Source organism: Pristiophorus japonicus, chromosome 17, assembly GCF_044704955.1.
Source record: "Pristiophorus japonicus isolate sPriJap1 chromosome 17, sPriJap1.hap1, whole genome shotgun sequence".
NCBI classification, from domain to species: domain Eukaryota; kingdom Metazoa; phylum Chordata; class Chondrichthyes; family Pristiophoridae; genus Pristiophorus; species Pristiophorus japonicus.
The window spans coordinates 48275510-48302169 of record NC_091993.1 but is presented as its reverse complement, the minus strand read 5'-3'; the positions used below and the strand labels follow the sequence as shown (position 1 = coordinate 48302169).

The window sequence follows — 26660 nt, the reverse complement described above, 5'->3', positions numbered from 1 at the left end:
AGGTTAGAGGGTGATTGACGAACAGGTCCGAGGGTGATTGAAGAACACGTTAGAGGCTGATTGAAGAACAGGTTAGAGGATGATTGAAGGACAGGTTCGAGGGTGATTGAAGGAGAGGACAGAGGGTGATTGAGGGACAGGTTAGAGGGTGATTGAAGAACAGGTTGGAGGGTGATTGAGGGACAGGTTGGAGGGTGATTGAGGGACAGGTTAGAGGGTGTTTGAAGAACAGGTTAGAGGGTGATTGAAGGACAGGTTCGAGGGTGATTGAAGGAGAGGACAGAGGGTGATTGAGGGACAGGTTAGAGGGTGATTGAAGAACAGGTTGGAGGGTGATTGAGGGACAGGTTGGAGGGTGATTGAGGGACAGGTTAGAGGGTGTTTGAAGAACAGGTTAGAGGGTGATTGAAGGACAGGATAGAGAGTGATTGACGAACAGGTTAAAGGGTGATTGAAGAACACGTTAGAGGGTGATTGAGCGACAGGTTAGAGGGTGATTGAGGGACAGGTTAGATGGTGATTGAAGAACAGGTTAGAGGGTGATTGAACAACAGGTAGAGGGTGTTTGAAGACGAGGTTAGAGAGTGATTGAAGAACAGGATAGAGAGTGATTGACGAACAGGTTAAAGGGTGATTGAAGAACACGTTAGAGGGTGATTGAGCGACAGGTTAGAGGGTGATTGAGGGACAGGTTAGATGGTGATTGAAGAACAGGTTAGAGGGTGATTGAAGAACAGGATAGAGGGTGATTGAAGAACAGGATAGAGGGTGATTGAAGAACAGGTTAGAGGGTGATTGAAGAACAGGTTAGAGGGAGATTGAGGGACAGGTTAGAGGGTGATTGAAGAACAGGTTAGTGGGTGATTGAAGAACAGTTTAGAGGGTGATTGAAGAACAGGTTACAGGGTGATTGAAGAACAGGTTAGAGGGTGATTGAGGAACAGGTTAGAGGGTGATTGAAGAACAGGTTAGAGGGTGATTGAGGGGCAGGTTAGAGGGTGATTGAAGGACAGGTTAGAGGGTGATTGAAGGACTGGTTAGAGGGTGATTGAAGAACAGGTTAGAGCGTGATTGAAGGGCAGTTTAGAGGGTGATTGAGGGACAGGTTAGAGGGTGATTGAGGAACAGGTTAGAGGGTGATTGAAGAAACGTTTAGAGGGTGACTGAGGGACAGGTTAGAGGGTGATTGAGGAACAGTTTAGAGGGTGACTGAGGGACAGGTTAGATGGTGATTATAGAAAAGGTGAGAGGGTGATTGACGGACAGAATAGAGGGTGATTGAGGGACAGGTTAGAGGCTGATTGAAGAACAGGTAAGAGGGTGATTGAAGAACAGGTAACAGGGTGATTGAGGGGCAGTTTAGAGGGTGATTGAGGGACAGGTTAGATGGTGATTGAGGGACAGGTTAGAGGGTGATTGAAGAACATGTTCGAGGGTGATTGAGGTACAGGTTAGAGGGCGATTGAAGAACAGGTTGGAGGGTGATTGAGGGACAGGTTAGAGGGTGATTGAAGAACAGGTTAGAGGATGATTGAAGGATAGGTTAGTGGGTGATTGAGCGACAGGTTAGAGGGTGATTGAAGAACAGGTTAGAGGGTGATTGAAGGACAGGTTAGAGGGTGATTGAAGAACAGGTTAGAGGGTGATTGAAGAACAGGTTAGAGGGTGATTGAGGGACAGGTTAGAGGGTGATTGAAGAACAGGTTAGTGGGTGATTGAAGAACAAGATAGAGGGTGATTGAAGAACAGAGTAGAGGGTGATTGAAGAACAGGTTAGAGGGTGATTGAAGAACAGGTTAGAGAGTGATTGAAGAACAGGTAGAGGGTGTTTGAAGACGAGGTTAGAGAGTGATTGAAGAACAGGATAGACAGTGATTGAAGAACAGGTTAGAGGGTGATTGAAGAACAGGTTAGAGGGTGATTGAGCGACAGGTTAGAGGGTGATTGAGGGACAGGTTAGATGGTGATTGAAGAACAGGTTAGAGGGTGATTGAAGAACAGGATAGAGGGTGATTGAAGAAAAGGATAGAGGGAGATTGAAGAACAGGATAGAGGGTGATTGAAGAACAGGTTAGAGGGTGATTGAGGGACAGGTTAGAGGGTGATTGAAGAACAGGTTAGAGGGTGATTGAAGAACAGGTTAGAGGGTGATTGAGGAACAGGTTAGAGGGTGATTGAAGAACAGGTTAGAGGGTGATTGAGGGGCAGGTTAGAGGGTGATTGAAGGACAGGTTAGAGGGTGATTGAAGGACTGGTTAGAGGGTGATTGAAGGACTGGTTAGAGCGTGATTGAAGAACAGGTTAGAGGGTGATTGAAGGACAGTTTAGAGGGTGATTGAGGGACAGGTTAGAGGGTGATTGAGGAACAGGTGAGAGGGTGATTGAAGAACCGTTTAGAGGGTGACTGAGGGACAGGTTAGACGGTGATTGAGGAACAGTTTAGAGGGTGACTGAGGGACAGGTTAGATGGTGATTATAGAAAAGGTGAGAGGGTGATTGACGTGCAGATTAGAGGGTGATTGAGGGACAGGTTAGAGGCTGATTGTACAACAGGTAGAGGGTGTTTTAAGACGAGGTTAGAGAGTGATTGAAGAACAGGATAGAGAGTGATTGAAGAACAGGTTAGAGGGTGATTGAAGAACAGGTTAGAGGGTGATTGAGCGACAGGTTAGAGGGTGATTGAGGGACAGGTTAGAGGGTGATTGAGGGACAGGTTAGATGGTGATTGAAGAACAGGTTAGAGGGTGATTGAAGAACAGGATAGAGGGTGATTGAAGAACAGGTTAGAGGGTGATTGAAGAACAGGTTAGAGGGAGATTGAGTGACAGGTTAGAGGGTGATTGAAGAACAGGTTAGTGGGTGATTGAAGAACAGTTTAGAGGGTGATTGAACAACAGGTTAGAGGGTGATTGAAGAACAGGTTAGAGGGTGATTGAGGAACAGGTTAGGGTGATTGAAGAACAGGTTAGAGGGTGATTGAGGGGCAGGTTAGATGGTGATTGAAGGACAGGTTAGAGGGTGATTGAAGAACAGGTTAGAGGGTGATTGAGGGACAGGTGAGAGGGTGAATAAAGAACAGGTGAGAGGGAGATTGAGGGACAGGTTAGAGGGTGATTGAAGAACAGGTTTGAGGGTGATTGAGGGACAGGTTAGCGGGTGACTGAGGGACAGGTTAGAGGGTGATTGAAGAACAGGTTTGAGGGTGATTGAGGGGCAGTTTAGAGGGTGATTGAACAACAGGTAGAGGGTGATTGAAGACGAGGATAGAGAGTGATTGAAGAACAGGATAGAGTGTAATTGATGAACAGGTTAGAGGGTGATTGAAGAACAGGTGAGAGAGTGATTGAGCGACAGGTTAGAGGGTGATTGAGGGACAGGTTAGATGTTGATTGAAGAACAGGTTAGAGGGTGATTGAAGAACAGGATAGAGGGTGATTGAAGAACAGGTTAGAGGGAGATTGAGGGACAGGTTAGAGGGTGATTGAAGAACAGGTTAGTGGGTGATTGAAGAACAGGTTAGAGCGTGATTGAAGAACAGTTTAGAGGGTGATTGAAGACGAGGTTAGAGAGTGATTGAAGAACAGGATAGAGAGTGATTGAAGAACAGGTTAGATGGTGATTGAAGAACAGGTTAGAGGGTGATTGAAGAACAGGATAGAGGGTGATTGAAGAATAGGATAGAGGGTGATTGAAGAACAGGTTAGAGGGTGATTGAAGAACCGGTTAGAGGGAGATTGAGGGACAGGTTAGAGGGTGATTGAAGAACAGGTTAGAGCGTGATTGAAGAACAGTTTAGAGGGTGATTGAAGAACAGGTTAGAGGGTGATTAAAGAACAGGTTAGAGAGTGATTGAGGAACAGGTTGGAGGGTGATTGAAGAACAGGTTAGAGGGTGATTGAGGGGCAGGTTAGAGGGTGATTGAAGGACAGGTTAGAGGGTGATAGAAGGACTGGTTAGAGGGTGATTGAAGAACAGGTTAGAGGGTGATTGAAGGACAGGTTAGAGGGTGATTGAGGGACAGGTTAGAGGGTGATTGAAGAACAGGTTAGAGGTTGATTGAGGGACAGGTTAGAGGGTGATTGAAGGACAGGTTAGAGGGTGATTGAAGAACAGGTTAGAGTGTGATTGACGGACAGGTTAGAGGGTGATTGAGGGATATGTTAGAGGGTGATTGAAGAACAGGTTAGAGGGTGATTGAGAGACAGGTTAGAGGGTGACTGAGGAACAGGTTAGAGGGTGATTGAAGAACAGGTTAGAGGGTGATTGAAGAACAGGTTAGAGGGTGATTGAGGAACAGATTCGAGGGTGATTGAAGAACAGGTTAGAGGGTGATTGAAGAACAGGTTAGAAGATGATTGAAGGACAGGTTAGAGGGTGATTGAAGAACAGGTTAGAGGGTGATTGAAGACAGGTTAGAGGGTGATTGATGGACAGGTTAGCGGGTGATTGAAGAACAGTTTAGAGGGTGATTGAGGGACAGGTTAGAGGGTGACTGAGGGACAGGTTAGAGAGTGATTGAAGAACAGGTTAGTTAGTGATTGAAGAACAGGTAAGAGGGTGATTGAGGGGCAGTTTAGAGGGTGATTGTAGGACTGGTTAGAGGGTGATTGAAGAACAGGTTCGAGGGTGATTGAAGGACAGGTTAGAGGGTGATTGAGGGACAGGTTAGAGGTTGGTTGAGGGACAGGTTAGAGGGTGATTGAGGGACAGGTTAGAGGGTGATTGAAGAACAGGTTAGAGGGTGATTGAAGAACATGTTCGAGGGTGATTGAGGTACAGGTTAGAGGGTGATTGAAGAACAGGTTAGAGGGTGATTGAAGGAGAGGATAGAGGGTGATTGAAGAACAGGTTAGATAGTGATTGAGGGACAGGTTAGAGGGTGATTGAAGAACAGGTTGGAGGGTGATTGAAGAACAGGTTAGAGGGTGATTGAGCGACAGGTTAGAGGGTGATTGAGGGACAGGTTAGATGTTGATTGAAGAACAGGTTAGAGGGTGATTGAAGAACAGGATAGAGGGTGATTGAAGAACAGGATAGAGGGTGATTGAAGAACAGGTTAGAGGGTGATTGAAGAACAGGTGAGAGTGAGATTGAGGGACAGGTTAGAGGGTGATTGAAGAACAGGTTAGTGGGTGATTGAAGAACAGGTTATAGCGTGATTGAAGAACAGTTTAGAGGGTGATTGAAGAACAGGTTAGAGGGTGATTGAAGGAAAGGTAAGAGTGTGATTGAGGGACAGGTTAGATGGTGATTGAGGGACAGGTTAGCGGATGAATGAGGGACAGGTTAGAGGGTGATTGAAGACAGGTTAGAGGGTGATTGAGGGACAGGTTAGAGGGTGATTGAAGGACAGGTTAGAGGGTGATTGAAGAACAGGTTAGAGGGTGATTGAAGAACAGGTTAGAGTGTGATTGACGGACAGGTTAGAGGGTGATTGAGGGACATGTTAGAGGGTGATTGAAGAACAGGTTAGAGGGTGATTGAGAGACAGGTTAGAGGGTGACTGAGGAACAGGTTAGAGGGTGATTGAAGGACAGGTTAGAGGGTGATTGAAGAACAGGTTAGAGGGTGATTGAGGAACAGGTTCGAGGGTGATTGAAGAACAGGTTAGAGGGTGATTGAAGAACAGGTTAGAAGGTGATTGAAGGACAGGTTAGAGGGTGATTGAAGAACAGGTTAGAGGGTGATTGAAGACAGGTTAGAGGGTGATTGATGGACAGGTTAGAGGGTGATTGAAGAACAGGTTAGAGGGTGATTGAAGGACAGGTTAGATGGTGATTGACGGACAGGTTAGAGGGTGATTGAGGGACATGTTAGAGGGTGATTGAAGAACAGGTTAGAGGGTGATTGAGAGACAGGTTAGAGGGTGACTGAGGAACAGGTTAGAGGGTGATTGAAGAACAGGTTAGAGGGTGATTGAAGAACAGGTTAGAGGGTGATTGAGGAACAGGTTCGAGGGTGATTGAAGAACATGTTAGAGGGTGATTGAAGAACAGGTTAGAAGGTGATTGAAGGACAGGTTAGAGGGTGATTGAAGAACAGGTTAGAGGGTGATTGAAGACAGGTTAGAGGGTGACTGAGGGACAGGTTAGAGCGTGATTGAAGAAAAGTTTAGAGGGTGATTGAAGAACAGGTTAGAGGGTGATTGAAGGAAAGGTAAGAGTGTGATTGAGGGACAGGTTAGATGGTGATTGAGGGACAGGTTAGCGGATGAATGAGGGACAGGTTAGAGGGTGATTGAAGACAGGTTAGAGGGTGATTGAGGGACAGGTTAGAGGGTGACTGAGGAACAGGTTAGAGGGTGATTGAAGAACAGGTTAGATGTTGATTGAAGAACAGGTTAGAGGGTGATTGAAGAACAGGATAGAGGGTGATTGAAGAACAGGATAGAGGGTGATTGAAGAACAGGTTAGAGGGTGATTGAAGAACAGGTGAGAGTGAGATTGAGGGACAGGTTAGAGGGTGATTGAAGAACAGGTTAGTGGGTGATTGAAGAACAGGTTAGAGCGTGATTGAAGAACAGTTTAGAGGGTGATTGAAGAACAGGTTAGAGGGTGATTGAAGGAAAGGTAAGAGTGTGATTGAGGGACATGTTAGATGGTGATTGAGGGACAGGTTAGCGGATGAATGAGGGACAGGTTAGAGGGTGATTGAAGACAGGTTAGAGGGTGATTGAGGGACAGGTTAGAGGTTGATTGAGGGACAGGTTAGAGGGTGATTTAAGGACAGGTTAGAGGGTGATTGAAGAACAGGTTAGAGTTTGATTGACGGACAGGTTAGAGGGTGATTGAAGAACAGGTTAGAGTTTGATTGAGGGACAGGTTAGAGGGTGATTTAAGGACAGGTTAGAGGGTGATTGAAGAACAGGTTAGAGGGTGATTGAGGAACAGGTTCGAGGGTGATTGAAGAACAGGTTAGAGGGTGATTGAGGAACAGGTTCGAGGGTGATTGAAGAACAGGTTCGAGGGTGATTGAAGAACAGGTTAGAAGGTGATTGAAGGACAGGTTAGAGGGTGATTGAAGAACAGGTTAGAGGGTGATTGAAGACAGGTTAGAGGGTGACTGAGGGACAGGTTAGAGGGTGATTGAAGAACAGGTTAGAGGGTGATTGAAGGACAGGTTAGAGGGTGACTGAGGGACAGGTTAGAGGGTGATTGAAGAACAGGTTAGAGGGTGATTGAAGAACAGGTTAGAGGGTGATTAAGGAACAGGTTCGAGGGTGATTGAAGAACAGGTTAGAGGGTGATTGACGAACAGGTCCGAGGGTGATTGAAGAACACGTTAGAGGCTGATTGAAGAACAGGTTAGAGGATGATTGAAGAACAGGTTAGAGGGTGATTGAAGATCAGGTTAGAGGGTGATTGAGGGACAGGTTAGAGGGTGATTGAAGGACAGGTTAGAGGGTGGTTGAAGAACAGGTTACAGGGTGATTGAGGGACAGGTTAGAGGGTGATTGAAGAACAGGTTAGAGGGTGATTGAGGGATAGGTTAGAGGGTGATTGAAGAACAGGTTAGAAAGTGATTGAGGGACAGGTTAGAGGGTGATTGAAGAACAGGTTACAGGGTGATTGAGGGACAGGTGAGAGGGTGATTGAAGGACAGGTTAGAGGGTGATTGAAGGACAGGTTCGAGGGTGATTGAAGGAGAGGACAGAGGGTGATTGAGGGACAGGTTAGAGGGTGATTGAAGAACAGGTTGGCGGGTGATTGAGGGACAGGTTGGAGGGTGATTGAGGGACAGGTTAGAGGGTGATTGAAGAACAGGTTAGAGGGTGATTGAAGGACAGGTTAGAGGGTGATTGAACAACAGGTAGAGGGTGTTTGAAGACGAGGTTAGAGAGTGATTGAAGAACAGGATAGAGAGTGATTGACGAACAGGTTAAAGGGTGATTGAAGAACACGTTAGAGGGTGATTGAGCGACAGGTTAGAGGGTGATTGAGGGACAGGTTAGATGGTGTTTGAAGAACAGGTTAGAGGGTGATTGAAGAACAGGATAGAGGGTGATTGAAGAACAGGATAGAGGGTGATTGAAGAACAGGTTAGAGGGTGATTGAAGAACAGGTTAGAGGGAGATTGAGGGACAGGTTAGAGGGTGATTGAAGAACAGGTTAGTGGGTGATTGAAGAACAGTTTAGAGGGTGATTGAAGAACAGGTTACAGGGTGATTGAAGAACAGGTTAGAGGGTGATTGAGGAACAGGTTAGAGGGTGATTGAAGAACAGGTTAGAGGGTGATTGAGGGGCAGGTTAGAGGGTGATTGAAGGACAGGTTAGAGGGTGATTGAAGGACTGGTTAGAGGGTGATTGAAGAACAGGTTAGAGCGTGATTGAGGAACAGGTTAGAGGGTGATTGAAGAACAGGTTAGAGGGTGATTGAGGGGCAGGTTAGATGGTGATTGAAGGACAGGTTAGAGGGTGATTGAAGAACAGGTTAGAGGGTGATTGAGGGACAGGTGAGAGGGTGAATAAAGAACAGGTGAGAGGGAGATTGAGGGACAGGTTAGAGGGTGATTGAAGAACAGGTTTGAGGGTGATTGAGGGACAGGTTAGCGGGTGACTGAGGGACAGGTTAGAGGGTGATTGAAGAACAGGTTTGAGGATGATTGAGGGGCAGTTTAGAGGGTGATTGTAGGACAGGTTAGAGGGTGATTGAAGAACAGGTTAGAGGGTGATTGAAGGACAGGTTAGAGGGTGATTGAGGGACAGGTTAGAGGGTGGTTGAGGGACAGGTTAGAGGGTGATTGAAGGACAGGTTAGAGGGTGATTGAAGAACAGGTTAGAGGGTGATTGAAGAACAGGTTAGAGGGTGATTGAAGGACAGGTTAGAGGGTGATTGAAGAACAGGTTAGAGGGTGATTGAGGTACAGGTTAGAGGGTGATTGAAGAACAGGTTAGAGGGTGATTGAAGGACAGGTTAGAGGGTGATTGAGGGACAGGTTAGAGGGTGGTTGAGGGACAGGTTAGAGGGTGATTGATGGACAGGTTAGAGGGTGATTGAAGGACAGGTTAGAGGGTGATTGAAGAACAGGTTCGAGGGTGATTGAGGTACAGGTTAGAGGGTGATTGAAGAACAGGTTAGAGGGTGATTGAAGGACAGGTTAGAGGGTGATTGAAGGATAGGTTAGAGGGTGATTGAGGGACAGGTTAGAGGGTGATTGAAGAACAGGTTAGAGGGTGATTGAAGGACAGGTTAGAGGGTGATTGAACAACAGGTAGAGGGTGATTGAAGACGAGGATAGAGAGTGATTGAAGAACAGGATAGAGTGTAATTGATGAACAGGTTAGAGGGTGATTGAAGAACAGGTTAGAGAGTGATTGAGCGACAGGTTAGAGGATGATTGAGGGACAGGTTAGATGTTGATTGAAGAACAGGTTAGAGGGTGATTGAAGAACAGGATAGAGGGTGATTGAAGAACAGGTTAGAGGGAGATTGAGGGACAGGTTAGAGGGTGATTGAAGAACAGGTTAGTGGGTGATTGAAGAACAGGTTAGAGCGTGATTGAAGAACAGTTTAGAGGGTGATTGAAGACGAGGTTAGAGAGTGATTGAAGAACAGGATAGAGAGTGATTGAAGAACAGGTTAGATGGTGATTGAAGAACAGGTTAGAGGGTGATTGAAGAACAGGATAGAGGGTGATTGAAGAATAGGATAGAGGGTGATTGAAGAACAGGTTAGAGGGTGATTGAAGAACAGGTTAGAGGGAGATTGAGGGACAGGTTAGAGGGTGATTGAAGAACAGGTTAGAGCGTGATTGAAGAACAGTTTAGAGGGTGATTGAAGAACAGGTTAGAGGGTGATTAAAGAACAGGTTAGAGAGTGATTGAGGAACAGGTTGGAGGGTGATTGAAGAACAGGTTAGAGGGTGATTGAGGGGCAGGTTAGAGGGTGATTGAAGGACAGGTTAGAGGGTGATAGAAGGACTGGTTAGAGGGTGATTGAAGAACAGGTTAGAGGGTGATTGAAGGACAGGTTAGAGGGTGATTGAGGGACAGGTTAGAGGGTGATTGAAGAACAGGTTAGAGGTTGATTGAGGGACAGGTTAGAGGGTGATTGAAGGACAGGTTAGAGGGTGATTGAAGAACAGGTTAGTGTGTGATTGACGGACAGGTTAGAGGGTGATTGAGGGATAAGTTATAGGGTGATTGAAGAACAGGTTAGAGGGTGATTGAGAGACAGGTTAGAGGGTGACTGAGGAACAGGTTAGAGGGTGATTGAAGAACAGGTTAGAGGGTGATTGAAGAACAGGTTAGAGCGTGATTGAGGAACAGATTCGAGGGTGATTGAAGAACAGGTTAGAGGGTGATTGAAGAACAGGTTAGAAGATGATTGAAGGACAGGTTAGAGGGTGATTGAAGAACAGGTTAGAGGGTGATTGAAGACAGGTTAGATGGTGATTGATGGACAGGTTAGCGGGTGATTGAAGAACAGTTTAGAGGGTGATTGAGGGACAGGTTAGAGGGTGACTGAGGGACAGGTTAGAGGGTGATTGAAGAACAGGTTAGAGGGTGATTGAAGGACAGGTTAGAGGGTGACTGAGGGACAGGTTAGAGGGTGATTGAAGAACAGGTTAGAGGGTGATTGAAGAACAGGTTAGAGGGTGATTGAGGAACAGGTTCGAGGGTGATTGAAGAACAGGTTAGAGGGTGATTGACGAACAGGTACGAGGGTGATTGAAAACACGTTAGAGGCTGATTGAAGAACAGGTTAGAGGATGATTGAAGAACAGGTTAGAGGGTGATTGAAGATCAGGTTAGAGGATGATTGAGGGACAGATTAGAGGGTGATTGAAGGACAGGTTAGAGGGTGGTTGAAGAACAGGTTACAGGGTGATTGCGGGACAGGTTAGAGGGTGATTGAAGAACAGGTTAGAGGGTGATTGACGAACAGGTCCGAGGGTGATTGAAGAACACGTTAGAGGCTGATTGAAGAACAGGTTAGAGGATGATTGAAGAACAGGTTAGAGGGTGATTGAAGATCAGGTTAGAGGGTGATTAAGGGACAGGTTAGAGGGTGATTGAAGGACAGGTTAGAGGGTGGTTGAAAATCAGGTTACAGGGTGATTGAGGGACAGGTTAGAGGGTGATTGAAGAACAGGTTAGAGGGTGATTGAGGGATAGGTTAGAGGGTGATTGAAGAACAGGTTAGAAAGTGATTGAGGGACAGGTTAGAGGGTGATTGAAGAACAGGTTACAGGGTGATTGAGGGACAGGTGAGAGGGTGATTGAAGGACAGGTTAGAGGGTGATTGAAGGACAGGTTCGAGGGTGATTGAAGGAGAGGACAGAGGGTGATTGAGGGACAGGTTAGAGGGTGATTGAAGAACAGGTTGGAGGGTGATTGAGGGACAGGTTGGAGGGTGATTGAGGGACAGGTTAGAGGGTGTTTGAAGAACAGGTTAGATGGTGATTGAAGGACAGGATAGAGAGTGATTGACGAACAGGTTAAAGGGTGATTGAAGAACACGTTAGAGGGTGATTGAGCGACAGGTTAGAGGGTGATTGAGGGACAGGTTAGATGGTGATTGAAGAACAGGTTAGAGGGTGATTGAACAACAGGTAGAGGGTGTTTGAAGACGAGGTTAGAGAGTGATTGAAGAACAGGATAGAGAGTGATTGACGAACAGGTTAAAGGGTGATTGAAGAACACGTTAGAGGGTGATTGAGCGACAGGTTAGAGGGTGATTGAGGGACAGGTTAGATGGTGATTGAAGAACAGGTTAGAGGGTGATTGAAGAACAGGATAGAGGGTGATTGAAGAACAGGATAGAGGGTGATTGAAGAACAGGTTAGAGGGTGATTGAAGAACAGGTTAGAGGGAGATTGAGGGACAGGTTAGAGGGTGATTGAAGAACAGGTTAGTGGGTGATTGAAGAACAGTTTAGGGGGTGATTGAAGAACAGGTTACAGGGTGATTGAAGAACAGGTTAGAGGGTGATTGAGGAACAGGTTAGAGGGTGATTGAAGAACAGGTTAGAGGGTGATTGAGGGGCAGGTTAGAGGGTGATTGAAGGACAGGTTAGAGGGTGATTGAAGGACTGGTTAGAGGGTGATTGAAGAACAGGTTAGAGCGTGATTGAAGGGCAGTTTAGAGGGTGATTGAGGGACAGGTTAGAGGGTGATTGAGGAACAGGTTAGAGGGTGATTGAAGAAACGTTTAGAGGGTGACTGAGGGACAGGTTAGAGGGTGATTGAGGAACAGTTTAGAGGGTGACTGAGGGACAGGTTAGATGGTGATTATAGAAAAGGTGAGAGGGTGATTGACGGACAGATTAGAGGGTGATTGAGGGACAGGTTAGAGGCTGATTGAAGAACAGGTAAGAGGGTGATTGAAGAACAGGTAACAGGGTGATTGAGGGGCAGTTTAGAGGGTGATTGAGGGACAGGTTAGATGGTGATTGAGGGACAGGTTAGAGGGTGATTGAAGAACATGTTCGAGGGTGATTGAGGTACAGGTTAGAGGGCGATTGAAGAACAGGTTGGAGGGTGATTGAGGGACAGGTTAGAGGGTGATTGAAGAACAGGTTAGAGGATGATTGAAGGATAGGTTAGTGGGTGATTGACCGACAGGTTAGAGGGTGATTGAAGAACAGGTTAGAGGGTGATTGAAGGACAGGTTAGAGGGTGATTGAAGAACAGGTTAGAGGGTGATTGAAGAACAGGTTAGAGGGTGATTGAGGGACAGGTTAGAGGGTGATTGAAGAACAGGTTAGTGGGTGATTGAAGAACAAGATAGAGGGTGATTGAAGAACAGGGTAGAGGGTGATTGAAGAACAGGTTAGAGGGTGATTGAAGAACAGGTTAGAGAGTGATTGAAGAACAGGTAGAGGGTGTTTGAAGACGAGGTTAGAGAGTGATTGAAGAACAGGATAGACAGTGATTGAAGAACAGGTTAGAGGGTGATTGAAGAACAGGTTAGAGGGTGATTGAGCGACAGGTTAGAGGGTGATTGAGGGACAGGTTAGATGGTGATTGAAGAACAGGTTAGAGGGTGACTGAAGAACAGGATAGAGGGTGATTGAAGAAAAGGATAGAGGGAGATTGAAGAACAGGATAGAGGGTGATTGAAGAACAGGTTAGAGGGTGATTGAGGGACAGGTTAGAGGGTGATTGAAGAACAGGTTAGAGGGTGATTGAAGAACAGGTTAGAGGGTGATTGAGGAACAGGTTAGAGGGTGATTGAAGAACAGGTTAGAGGGTGATTGAGGGGCAGGTTAGAGGGTGATTGAAGGACAGGTTAGAGGGTGATTGAAGGACTGGTTAGAGGGTGATTGAAGGACTGGTTAGAGCGTGATTGAAGAACAGGTTAGAGGGTGATTGAAGGACAGTTTAGAGGGTGATTGAGGGACAGGTTAGAGGGTGATTGAGGAACAGGTGAGAGGGTGATTGAAGAACCGTTTAGAGGGTGACTGAGGGACAGGTTAGACGGTGATTGAGGAACAGTTTAGAGGGTGACTGAGGGACAGGTTAGATGGTGATTATAGAAAAGGTGAGAGGGTGATTGACGTGCAGATTAGAGGGTGATTGAGGGACAGGTTAGAGGCTGATTGTACAACAGGTAGAGGGTGTTTGAAGACGAGGTTAGAGAGTGATTGAAGAACAGGATAGAGAGTGATTGAAGAACAGGTTAGAGGGTGATTGAAGAACAGGTTAGAGGGTGATTGAGCGACAGGTTAGAGGGTGATTGAGGGACAGGTTAGAGGGTGATTGAGGGACAGGTTAGATGGTGATTGAAGAACAGGTTAGAGGGTGATTGAAGAACAGGATAGAGGGTGATTGAAGAACAGGTTAGAGGGTGATTGAAGAACAGGTTAGAGGGAGATTGAGTGACAGGTTAGAGGGTGATTGAAGAACAGGTTAGTGGGTGATTGAAGAACAGTTTAGAGGGTGATTGAAGAACAGGTTAGAGGGTGATTGAAGAACAGGTTAGAGGGTGATTGAGGAACAGGTTAGAGGGTGATTGAAGAACAGGTTAGAGGGTGATTGAGGGGCAGGTTAGATGGTGATTGAAGGACAGGTTAGAGGGTTATTGAAGAACAGGTTAGAGGGTGATTGAGGGACAGGTGAGAGGGTGAATAAAGAACAGGTGAGAGGGAGATTGAGGGACAGGTTAGAGGGTGATTGAAGAACAGGTTTGAGGGTGATTGAGGGACAGGTTAGCGGGTGACTGAGGGACAGGTTAGAGGGTGATTGAAGAACAGGTTTGAGGGTGATTGAGGGGCAGTTTAGAGGGTGATTGTAGGACAGGTTAGAGGGTGATTGAAGAACAGGTTAGAGGGTGATTGAAGGACAGGTTAGAGGGTGATTGAGGGACAGGTTAGAGGGTGGTTGAGGGACAGGTTAGAGGGTGATTGAGGGACAGGTTAGAGGGTGATTGAAGGACAGGTTAGAGGGTGATTGAAGAACAGGTTAGAGGGTGATTGAAGAACAGGTTCGAGGGTGATTGAGGTACAGGTTAGAGGGTGATTGAAGAACAGGTTAGAGGGTGATTGAAGGACAGGTTAGAGGGTGATTGAAGGATAGGTTAGAGGGTGATTGAGGGACAGGTTAGAGGGTGATTGAAGAACAGGTTAGAGGGTGATTGAAGGACAGGTTAGAGGGTGATTGAACAACAGGTAGAGGGTGATTGAAGACGAGGATAGAGAGTGATTGAAGAACAGGATAGAGTGTAATTGATGAACAGGTTAGAGGGTGATTGAAGAACAGGTTAGAGAGTGATTGAGCGACAGGTTAGAGGGTGATTGAGGGACAGGTTAGATGTTGATTGAAGAACAGGTTAGAGGGTGATTGAAGAACAGGATAGAGGGTGATTGAAGAACAGGTTAGAGGGAGATTGAGGGACAGGTTAGAGGGTGATTGAAGAACAGGTTAGTGGGTGATTGAAGAACAGGTTAGAGCGTGATTGAAGAACAGTTTAGAGGGTGATTGAAGACGAGGTTAGAGAGTGATTGAAGAACAGGATAGAGAGTGATTGAAGAACAGGTTAGATGGTGATTGAAGAACAGGTTAGAGGGTGATTGAAGAACAGGATAGAGGGTGATTGAAGAATAGGATAGAGGGTGATTGAAGAACAGGTTAGAGGGTGATTGAAGAACAGGTTAGAGGGAGATTGAGGGACAGGTTAGAGGGTGATTGAAGAACAGGTTAGAGCGTGATTGAAGAACAGTTTAGAGGGTGATTGAAGAACAGGTTAGAGGGTGATTAAAGAACAGGTTAGAGAGTGATTGAGGAACAGGTTGGAGGGTGATTGAAGAACAGGTTAGAGGGTGATTGAGGGGCAGGTTAGAGGGTGATTGAAGGACAGGTTAGAGGGTGATAGAAGGACTGGTTAGAGGGTGATTGAAGAACAGGTTAGAGGGTGATTGAAGGACAGGTTAGAGGGTGATTGAGGGACAGGTTAGAGGGTGATTGAAGAACAGGTTAGAGGTTGATTGAGAGACAGGTTAGAGGGTGATTGAAGGACAGGTTAGAGGGTGATTGAAGAACAGGTTAGAGTGTGATTGACGGACAGGTTAGAGGGTGATTGAGGGATATGTTAGAGGGTGATTGAAGAACAGGTTAGAGGGTGATTGAGAGACAGGTTAGAGGGTGACTGAGGAACAGGTTAGAGGGTGATTGAAGAACAGGTTAGAGGGTGATTGAAGAACAGGTTAGAGGGTGATTGAGGAACAGATTCGAGGGTGATTGAAGAACAGGTTAGAGGGTGATTGAAGAACAGGTTAGAAGATGATTGAAGGACAGGTTAGAGGGTGATTGAAGAACAGGTTAGAGGGTGATTGAAGACAGGTTAGAGGGTGATTGATGGACAGGTTAGCGGGTGATTGAAGAACAGTTTAGAGGGTGATTGAGGGACAGGTTAGAGGGTGACTGAGGGACAGGTTAGAGGGTGATTGAAGAACAGGTTAGAGGGTGATTGAAGGACAGGTTAGAGGGTGACTGAGGGACAGGTTAGAGGGTGATTGAAGAACAGGTTAGAGGGTGATTGAAGAACAGGTTAGAGGGTGATTGAGGAACAGGTTCGAGGGTGATTGAAGAACAGGTTAGAGGGTGATTGACGAACAGGTACGAGGGTGATTGAAAACACGTTAGAGGCTGATTGAAGAACAGGTTAGAGGATGATTGAAGAACAGGTTAGAGGGTGATTGAAGATCAGGTTAGAGGATGATTGAGGGACAGGTTAGGGGGTGATTGAAGGACAGGTTAGAGGGTGGTTGAAGAACAGGTTACAGGGTGATTGCGGGACAGGTTAGAGGGTGATTGAAGAACAGGTTAGAGGGTGATTGAGGGATAGGTTACAGGGTGATTGAAGAACAGGTTAGAGGGTGATTGAGGGACAGGTTAGAGGGTGATTGAAGAACAGGTTACAGGGTGATTGAGGGACAGGTGAGAGGGTGATTGAAGGACAGGTTAGAGGGTGATTGAAGGACAGGTTAGAGGGTGATTGAAGGACAGGTTAGAGGGTGATTGAAGGAGAGGATAGAGGGTGGTTGAGGGACAGGTTAGAGGGTGATTGAAGAACAGGTTGGAGGGTGATTGAGGGACAGGTTGGAGGGTGATTGAGGGACAGGTTAGAGGGTGATTGAAGAACAGGTTAGAGGGTGATTGAAGGATAGGTTAGAGGGTGATTGAGCGACAGGTTAGAGGGTGATTGAACAACAGGTAGAGGGTGTTTGAAGACGAGCTTAGAGAGTGATTGAAGAACAGGATAGAGAGTGATTGAAGAACAGGTTAAAGGGTGATTGAAGAACAGGTTAGAGGGTGATTGAAGAACAGGTTAGAGGGAGATTGAGGGACAGGTTAGAGGGTGATTGAAGAACAGGTTAGTGGGTGATTGAAGAACAGTTTAGAGGGTGATTGAAGAACAGGTTAGAGGGTGATTGAGGAACAGGTTAGAGGGTGATTGAAGAACAGGTTAGAGGGTGATTGAGGGGCAGGTTAGAGGGTGATTGAAGGACAGGTTAGAGGGTGATTGAAGGACAGGTTAGAGGGTGATTGAAGAACAGGTTAGAGGGTGATTGAAGGACAGTTTAGAGGGTGACTGAGGGACAAGTTAGAGGGTGATTGAGGAATAGTTTAGAGGGTGACTGAGGGACAGGTTAGATGGTGATTATAGAAAAGGTGAGAGGGTGATTGACGGACAGATTAGAGGGTGATTGAGGGACAGGTTAGAGGCTGATTGAACAACAGGTAGAGGGTGTTTGAAGACGAGGTGAGACAGTGATTGAAGAACAGGATAGAGAGTGATTGAAGAACAGGTTAGAGGGTGATTGAAGAACAGGTTAGAGGGTGATTGAAGAACAGGTTAGAGGTTGATTGAGCGACAGGTTAGAGGGTGATTGAGGGACAGGTTAGATGGTGATTGAAGAACAGGTTAGAGGGTGATTGAAGAACAGGATAGAGGGTGATTGAAGAACAGGATCGAGGGTGATTGAAGAACAGGTTAGAGGGTGATTGAAGAACAGGTTAGAGGGAGATTGAGGGACAGGTTAGAGGGTGATTGAAGAACAGGTTGGTGGGTGATTGAAGAACAGTTTAGAGGGTGATTGAAGAACAGGTTAGAGGGTGATTGAAGAACAAGTTAGAGGGTGATTGAGGAACAGTTTAGAGGGTGATTGAAGAACAGGTTAGAGGGTGATTGAGGGGCTGGTTAGAGGGTGATTGAAGGACAGGTTAGAGGGTGATTGAAGGACTGGTTAGAGGGTGATTGAAGAACAGGTTAGAGCTTGATTGAAGGACAGTTTAGAGGGTGATTGAGGGACAGGTTAGAGGGTGATTGAGGAACAGGTCAGAGGGTGATTGAAGAACCGTTTAGAGGGTGACTGAGGGACAGGTTAGAGGGTGATTGAGGAACAGTTTAGAGGGTGACTGAGGGACAGGTTAGATGGTGATTATAGAAAAGGTGAGAGGGTGATTGACGGACAGATTAGAGGGTGATTGAGGGACAGATTAGAGGCTGATTGAAGAACAGGTACGAGGGTGATTGAAGAACAGGTAAGAGGGTGATTGAGGGGCAGTTTAGAAGGGGATTGAGGGACAGGTTAGAGGGTGATTGAAGAACATGTTCGAGGGTGATTGAGGTACAGGTTAGTGGGTGATTGAAGTACAGGTTAGAGGGTGATTGAAGGAGAGGATAGAGGGTGATTGAAGAACAGGTTAGAGGGTGATTGAAGGACAGGTTAGAGGGTGATTGAACAACAGGTAGAGGGTGTTTGAAGACGAGGTTAGAGAGTGATTGAAGAACAGGATAGAGAGTGATTGAAGAACAGGTTAGAGGGTGATTGAAGAACAGGTTAGAGGGTGATTGAGCGACAGGTTAGAGGGTGATTGAGGGACAGGTTAGATGGTGATTGAAGAACAGGTTAGAGGGTGATTGAAGAACAGTTTAGAGGGTGATTGAAGAACAGGTTAGAGGGTGATTGAAGAACAGGTTAGAGGGTGATTGAAGAACAGGTTAGAGGGTGATTGAGGGACAGGTTAGAGGGTGGTTGAAGAACAGGTTAGTGGGTGATTGAAGAACAGTTTAGAGGGTGATTGAAGAACAGGTTAGAGGGTGATTGAAGAACAGGTTAGAGGGTGATTGAGGAACAGGTTAGAGGGTGATTGAAGAACAGGTTAGAGGGTGATTGAGGGGCATAGTTAGAGGGTGATTGAAGGACAGGTTAGAGGGTGATTGAAGGACTGGTTAGAGGGTGATTGAAGGACTGGTTAGAGATGATTGAAGAACAGGTTAGAGGGTGATTGAAGGACAGTTTAGAGGGTGATTGAGGGACAGGTTAGAGGGTGATTGAGGAACAGGTTAGAGGGTGATTGAAGAACCGTTTAGAGGGTGATTGAGGGACAGGTTAGATGGTGATTGAAGAACAGGTTAGAGGGTGATTGAAGAACAGGATAGAGGGTGATTGAAGAACAGGTTAGAGGGTGATTGAAGAACAGGTTAGAGGGAGATTGAGGGACAGGTTAGAGGGTGATTGAAGAACAGGTTAGAGGGTGATTGAAGAACAGGTTAGAGGGTGATTGAGGGGCAGGTTTGAGGGTGATTGAAGGACAGGTTAGATGGTGATTATACAAAAGGTGAGAGGGTGATTGACGTACAGATTAGAGGGTGATTGAGGGACAGGTTAGAGGCTGATTGTAGAATAGGTAGAGGGTGTTTGAAGACGAGGTTAGAGGGTGATTGAAGAACAGGATAGAGAGTGATTGAAGAACAGGTTAGAGGGTGATTGAAGAACAGGTTAGAGGGTGATTGAGCGACAGGTTAGAGGGTGATTGAGGGACAGGTTAGAGGGTGATTGAGGGACAGGTTAGATGGTGATTGAAGAACAGGTTAGAGGGTGATTGAAGAACAGGATAGAGGGTGATTGAAGAACAGGTTAGAGGGTGATTGAAGAACAGGTTAGAGGGAGATTGAGGGACAGGTTAGAGGGTGATTGAAGAACAGGTTAGTGGGTGATTGAAGAACAGTTTAGAGGGTGATTGAAGAACAGGTTAGAGGGTGATTGAAGAACAGGTTAGAGGGTGATTGAGGAACAGGTCAGAGGGTGATTGAAGGACAGGATAGAGGGTGATTGAAGAACAGGCTAGAGGGTGATTGAAGAACAGGTTAGAGTGAGATTGAGGGACAGGTTAGAGGGTGATTGAAGAACAGGTTAGTGGGTGATTGAAGAACAGGTTAGAGGGTGATTGAGGGACAGGTGAGAGGGTGAATAAAGAACAGGTGAGAGGGAGATTGAGGGACAGGTTAGAGGGTGATTGAAGAACAGGTTTGAGGGTGATTGAGGGACAGGTTAGCGGGTGACTGAGGGACAGGTTAGAGTGTGATTGAAGAACAGGTTAGAGGGTGATTGAAGAACATGTTAGAGGGTTATTGAAGAACAGAATAGATGGTGATTGAAGAACAGGTTAGAGGGTGATTGAAGAACAGGTTAGAGGGTGATTAAAGAACAGGTTAGAGTGTGATTGAGGAACAGGATAGAGGGTGATTGAAGAACAGGTTAGTTAGTGATTGAAGAACAGGTAAGAGCGTGATTGAGGGGCAGTTTAGAGGGTGATTGTAGGACAGGTTAGAGGGTGATTGAAGAACAGGTTAGAGGGTGATTGAAGGACAGGTTAGAGGGTGATTGAGGGACAGGTTAGAGGGTGGTTGAGGGACAGGTTAGAGGGTGATTGAGGGACAGGTTAGAGGGTGATTGAAGAATAGGTTAGAGGGTGATTGAAGAACATGTTCGAGGGTGATTGAGGTACAGGTTAGAGGGTGATTGATGAACAGGTTAGAGGGTGATTGAAGGAGAGGATAGAGGGTGATTGAAGAACAGGTTAGATGGTGATTGAGGGACAGGTTAGAGGGTGATTGAAGAACAGGTTGGAGGGTGATTGAGGGACAGGTTAGAAGGTGATTGAAGAACAGGTTAGAGGGTGATTGAAGGATAGGTTAGAGGGTGATTGAGGGACAGGTTAGAGGGTGATTGAAGAACAGGTTAGAGGGTGATTGAAGGACAGGTTAGAGGGTGATTGAACAACAGGTGGAGGGTGATTGAAGACGAGGTTAGAGAGTGATTGAAGAACAGGATAGAGAGTGATTGAAGAACAGGTTAGAGGGTGATTGAAAAACAGGTTAGAGGGTGATTGAGCGACAGGTTAGAGGGTGATTGAGGGACAGGTTAGATGTTGATTGAAGAACAGGTTAGTGGATGATTGAAGAACAGGACAGGGGGTGATTGAAGAACAGGACAGAGGGTGATTGAAGAACAGGATAGAGGGTGATTGAAGAACAGGTTAGAGGGTGATTGAAGAACAGGTTAGAGGGTGATTGAGGGACAGGTTAGAGGGTGATTGAAGAACAGGGTCGAGGGTGATTGAAGGAAAGGTGAGAGTGTGATTGAGGGACAGGTTAGATGGTGATTGAGGGACAGGTTAGCGGATGATTGAGGGACAGGTTAGAGGGTGATTGAAGACAGGTTAGAGGGTGATTGAGGGACAGGTTAGAGGTTGATTGAGGGACAGGTTAGAGGGTGATTGAAGGACAGGTTAGAGGGTGATTGAAGAACAGGTGAGAGGGTGATTAAAGAACAGGTTAGAGGGAGATTGAGGGACAGGTTAGAGGGTGATTGAAGAACAGGTTTGAGGGTGATTGAGGGACAGGTTAGAGGGTGACTGAGGGACAGGTTAGAGGGTGATTGAAGAACAGGTTAGATGGTGACTGAGGGACAGGTTAGACGGTGATTGAGGAACAGTTTAGAGGGTGACTGAGGGACAGGTTAGATGGTGATTATAGAAAAGGTGAGAGGGTGATTGACGTGCAGATTAGAGGGTGATTGAGGGACAGGTTAGAGGCTGATTGTACAACAGGTAGAGGGTGTTTGAAGACGAGGTTAGAGAGTGATTGAAGAACAGGATAGAGAGTGATTGAAGAACAGGTTAGAGGGTGATTGAAGAACAGGTTAGAGGGTGATTGAGCGACAGGTTAGAGGGTGATTGAGGGACAGGTTAGAGGGTGATTGAGGGACAGGTTAGATGGTGATTGAAGAACAGGTTAGAGGGTGATTGAAGAACAGGATAGAGGGTGATTGAAGAACAGGTTAGAGGGTGATTGAAGAACAGGTTAGAGGGAGATTGAGTGACAGGTTAGAGGGTGATTGAAGAACAGGTTAGTGGGTGATTGAAGAACAGTTTAGAGGGTGATTGAAGAACAGGTTAGAGGGTGATTGAAGAACAGGTTAGAGGGTGATTGAGGAACAGGTTAGAGGGTGATTGAAGAACAGGTTAGAGGGTGATTGAGGGGCAGGTTAGATGGTGATTGAAGGACAGGTTAGAGGGTGATTGAAGAACAGGTTAGAGGGTGATTGAGGGACAGGTGAGAGGGTGAATAAAGAACAGGTGAGAGGGAGATTGAGGGACAGGTTAGAGGGTGATTGAAGAACAGGTTTGAGGGTGATTGAGGGACAGGTTAGCGGGTGACTGAGGGACAGGTTAGAGGGTGATTGAAGAACAGGTTTGAGGGTGATAGGGGCAGTTTAGAGGGTGATTGTAGGACAGGTTAGAGGGTGATTGAAGAACAGGTTAGAGGGTGATTGAAGGACAGGTTAGAGGGTGATTGAGGGACAGGTTAGAGGGTGGTTGAGGGACAGGTTAGAGGGTGATTGAGGGACAGGTTAGAGGGTGATTGAAGGACAGGTTAGAGGGTGATTGAAGAACAGGTTAGAGGGTGATTGAAGAACAGGTTCGAGGGTGATTGAGGTACAGGTTAGAGGGTGATTGAAGAACAGGTTAGAGGGTGATTGAAGGACAGGTTAGAGGGTGATTGAAGGATAGGTTAGAGGGTGATTGAGGGACAGGTTAGAGGGTGATTGAAGAACAGGTTAGAGGGTGATTGAAGGACAGGTTAGAGGGTGATTGAACAACAGGTAGAGGGTGATTGAAGACGAGGATAGAGAGTGATTGAAGAACAGGATAGAGTGTAATTGATGAACAGGTTAGAGGGTGATTGAAGAACAGGTTAGAGAGTGATTGAGCGACAGGTTAGAGGGTGATTGAGGGACAGGTTAGATGTTGATTGAAGAACAGGTTAGAGGGTGATTGAAGAACAGGATAGAGGGTGATTGAAGAACAGGTTAGAGGGAGATTGAGGGACAGGTTAGAGGGTGATTGAAGAACAGGTTAGTGGGTGATTGAAGAACAGGTTAGAGCATGATTGAAGAACAGTTTAGAGGGTGATTGAAGACGAGGTTAGAGAGTCATTGAAGAACAGGATAGAGAGTGATTGAAGAACAGGTTAGATGGTGATTGAAGAACAGGTTAGAGGGTGATTGAAGAACAGGATAGAGGGTGATTGAAGAATAGGATAGAGGGTGATTGAAGAACAGGTTAGAGGGTGATTGAAGAACAGGTTAGAGGGAGATTGAGGGACAGGTTAGAGGGTGATTGAAGAACAGGTTAGAGCGTGATTGAAGAACAGTTTAGAGGGTGATTGAAGAACAGGTTAGAGGGTGATTAAAGAACAGGTTAGAGAGTGATTGAGGAACAGGTTGGAGGGTGATTGAAGAACAGGTTAGAGGGTGATTGAGGGGCAGGTTAGAGGGTGATTGAAGGACAGGTTAGAGGGTGATAGAAGGACTGGTTAGAGGGTGATTGAAGAACAGGTTAGAGGGTGATTGAAGGACAGGTTAGAGGGTGATTGAGGGACAGGTTAGAGGGTGATTGAAGAACAGGTTAGAGGTTGATTGAGGGACAGGTTAGAGGGTGATTGAAGGACAGGTTAGAGGGTGATTGAAGAACAGGTTAGAGTGTGATTGACGGACAGGTTAGAGGGTGATTGAGGAACAGGTTAGAGGGTGATTGAAGAACAGGTTAGAGGGAGATTGAGTGACAGGTTAGAGGGTGATTGAAGAACAGGTTAGTGGGTGATTGAAGAACAGTTTAGAGGGTGATTGAAGAACAGGTTAGAGGGTGATTGAAGAACAGGTTAGAGGGTGATTGAGGAACAGGTTAGAGGGTGATTGAAGAACAGGTTAGAAGATGATTGAAGACAGGTTAGAGGGTGATTGATGGACAGGTTAGCGGGTGATTGAAGAACAGTTTAGAGGGTGATTGAGGGACAGGTTAGAGGGTGACTGAGGGACAGGTTAGAGGGTGATTGAAGAACAGGTTTGAGGGTGATTGAAGGACAGGTTAGAGGGTGACTGAGGGACAGGTTAGAGGGTGATTGAAGAACAGGTTAGAGGGTGATTGAAGAACAGGTTAGAGGGTGATTGAGGAACAGGTTCGAGGGTGATTGAAGAACAGGTTAGAGGGTGATTGACGAACAGGTACGAGGGTGATTGAAAACACGTTAGAGGCTGATTGAAGAACAGGTTAGAGGATGATTGAAGAACAGGTTAGAGGGTGATTGAAGATCAGGTTAGAGGATGATTGAGGGACAGGTTAGAGGGTGATTGAAGGACAGGTTAGAGGGTGGTTGAAGAACAGGTTACAGGGTGATTGCGGGACAGGTTAGAGGGTGATTGAAGAACAGGTTAGAGGGTGATTGAGGGATAGGTTACAGGGTGATTGAAGAACAGGTTAGAGGGTGATTGAGGGACAGGTTAGAGGGTGATTGAAGGACAGGTTAGAGGGTGATTGAAGAACAGGTTAGAGTGTGATTGACGGACAGGTTAGAGGGTGATTGAGGAACAGGTTAGAGGGTGATTGAAGAACAGGTTAGAGGGTGATTGAGGAACAGATTCGAGGGTGATTGAAGAACAGGTTAGAGGGTGATTGAAGAACAGGTTAGAAGATGATTGAAGACAGGTTAGAGGGTGATTGATGGACAGGTTAGCGGGTGATTGAAGAACAGTTTAGAGGGTGATTGAGGGACAGGTTAGAGGGTGACTGAGGGACAGGTTAGAGGGTGATTGAAGAACAGGTTTGAGGGTGATTGAAGGACAGGTTAGAGGGTGACTGAGGGACAGGTTAGAGGGTGATTGAAGAACAGGTTAGAGGGTGATTGAAAAACAGGTTAGAGGGTGATTGAGGAACAGGTTCGAGGGTGATTGAAGAACAGGTTAGAGGGTGATTGACGAACAGGTACGAGGGTGATTGAAAACACGTTAGAGGCTGATTGAAGAACAGGTTAGAGGATGATTGAAGAACAGGTTAGAGGGTGATTGAAGATCAGGTTAGAGGATGATTGAGGGACAGGTTAGAGGGTGATTGAAGGACAGGTTAGAGGGTGGTTGAAGAACAGGTTACAGGGTGATTGCGGGACAGGTTAGAGGGTGATTGAAGAACAGGTTAGAGGGTGATTGAGGGATAGGTTAGAGGGTGATTGAAGAACAGGTTAGAGGGTGATTGAGGGACAGGTTAGAGGGTGATTGAAGAACAGGTTACAGGGTGATTGAGGGACAGGTGAGAGGGTGATTGAAGGACAGGTTAGAGGGTGATTGAAGGACAGGTTAGAGGGTGATTGAAGGACAGGTTAGAGGGTGATTGAAGGAGAGGATAGAGGGTGATTGAGGGACAGGTTAGAGGGTGATTGAAGAACAGGTTGGAGGGTGATTGAGGGACAGGTTGGAGGGTGATTGAGGGACAGGTTAGAGGGTGATTGAAGAACAGGTTAGAGGGTGATTGAAGGATAGGTTAGAGGGTGATTGAGCGACAGGTTAGAGGGTGTTTGAAGAACAGGTTAGAGGGTGATTGAAGGACAGGTTAGAGGGTGATTGAACAACAGGTAGAGGGTGTTTGAAGACGAGCTTAGAGAGTGATTGAAGAACAGGATAGAGAGTGATTGAAGAACAGGTTAAAGGGTGATTGAAGAACAGGTTAGAGGGTGATTGAAGAACAGGTTAGAGGGAGATTGAGGGACAGGTTAGAGGGTGATTGAAGAACAGGTTAGTGGGTGATTGAAGAACAGTTTAGAGGGTGATTGAAGAACAGGTTAGAGGGTGATTGAGGAACAGGTTAGAGGGTGATTGAAGAACAGGTTAGAGGGTGATTGAGGGGCAGGTTAGAGGGTGATTGAAGGACAGGTTAGAGGGTGATTGAAGGACAGGTTAGAGGGTGATTGAAGAACAGGTTAGAGGGTGATTGAAGGACAGTTTAGAGGGTGACTGAGGGACAAGTTAGAGGGTGATTGAGGAATAGTTTAGAGGGTGACTGAGGGACAGGTTAGATGGTGATTATAGAAAAGGTGAGAGGGTGATTGACGGACAGATTAGAGGGTGATTGAGGGACAGGTTAGAGGCTGATTGAACAACAGGTAGAGGGTGTTTGAAGACGAGGTGAGACAGTGATTGAAGAACAGGATAGAGAGTGATTGAAGAACAGGTTAGAGGGTGATTGAAGAACAGGTTAGAGGGTGATTGAGCGACAGGTTAGAGGGTGATTGAGGGACAGGTTAGATGGTGATTGAAGAACAGGTTAGAGGGTGATTGAAGAACAGGATAGAGGGTGATTGAAGAACAGGATAGAGGGTGATTGAAGAACAGGTTAGAGGGTGATTGAAGAACAGGTTAGAGGGAGATTGAGGGACAGGTTAGAGGGTGATTGAAAAACAGGTTAGTGGGTGATTGAAGAACAGTTTAGAGGGTGATTGAAGAACAGGTTAGAGGGTGATTGAAGAACAAGTTAGAGGGTGATTGAGGAACAGTTTAGAGGGTGATTGAAGAACAGGTTAGAGGGTGATTGAGGGGCTGGTTAGAGGGTGATTGAAGGACAGGTTAGAGGGTGATTGAAGGACTGGTTAGAGGGTGATTGAAGAACAGGTTAGAGCTTGATTGAAGGACAGTTTAGAGGGTGATTGAGGGACAGGTTAGAGGGTGATTGAGGAACAGGTCAGAGGGTGATTGAAGAACCGTTTAGAGGGTGACTGAGGGACAGGTTAGAGGGTGATTGAGGAACAGTTTAGAGGGTGACTGAGGGACAGGTTAGATGGTGATTATAGAAAAGGTGAGAGGGTGATTGACGGACAGATTAGAGGGTGATTGAGGGACAGATTAGAGGCTGATTGAAGAACAGGTACGAGGGTGATTGAAGGAGAGGATAGAGGGTGATTGAGCGACAGGTTAGAGGGTGATTGAAGAACAGGTTAGAGGGTGATTGAAGGACAGGTTAGAGGGTGATTGAACAACAGGTAGAGGGTGTTTGAAGACGAGGTTAGAGAGTGATTGAAGAACAGGATAGAGAGTGATTGAAG

At 46.2% G+C, this 26660-nt stretch overlaps 1 protein-coding gene across 1 annotated transcript in view; it reads right to left on the bottom strand.

Annotated features, from left to right (window-relative positions):
* Positions 1–26660, bottom strand: part of aldh1a3 (aldehyde dehydrogenase 1 family, member A3) — a 560210-nt gene that overhangs the window by 298938 nt on the left and 234612 nt on the right. The window lies entirely within an intron of this gene.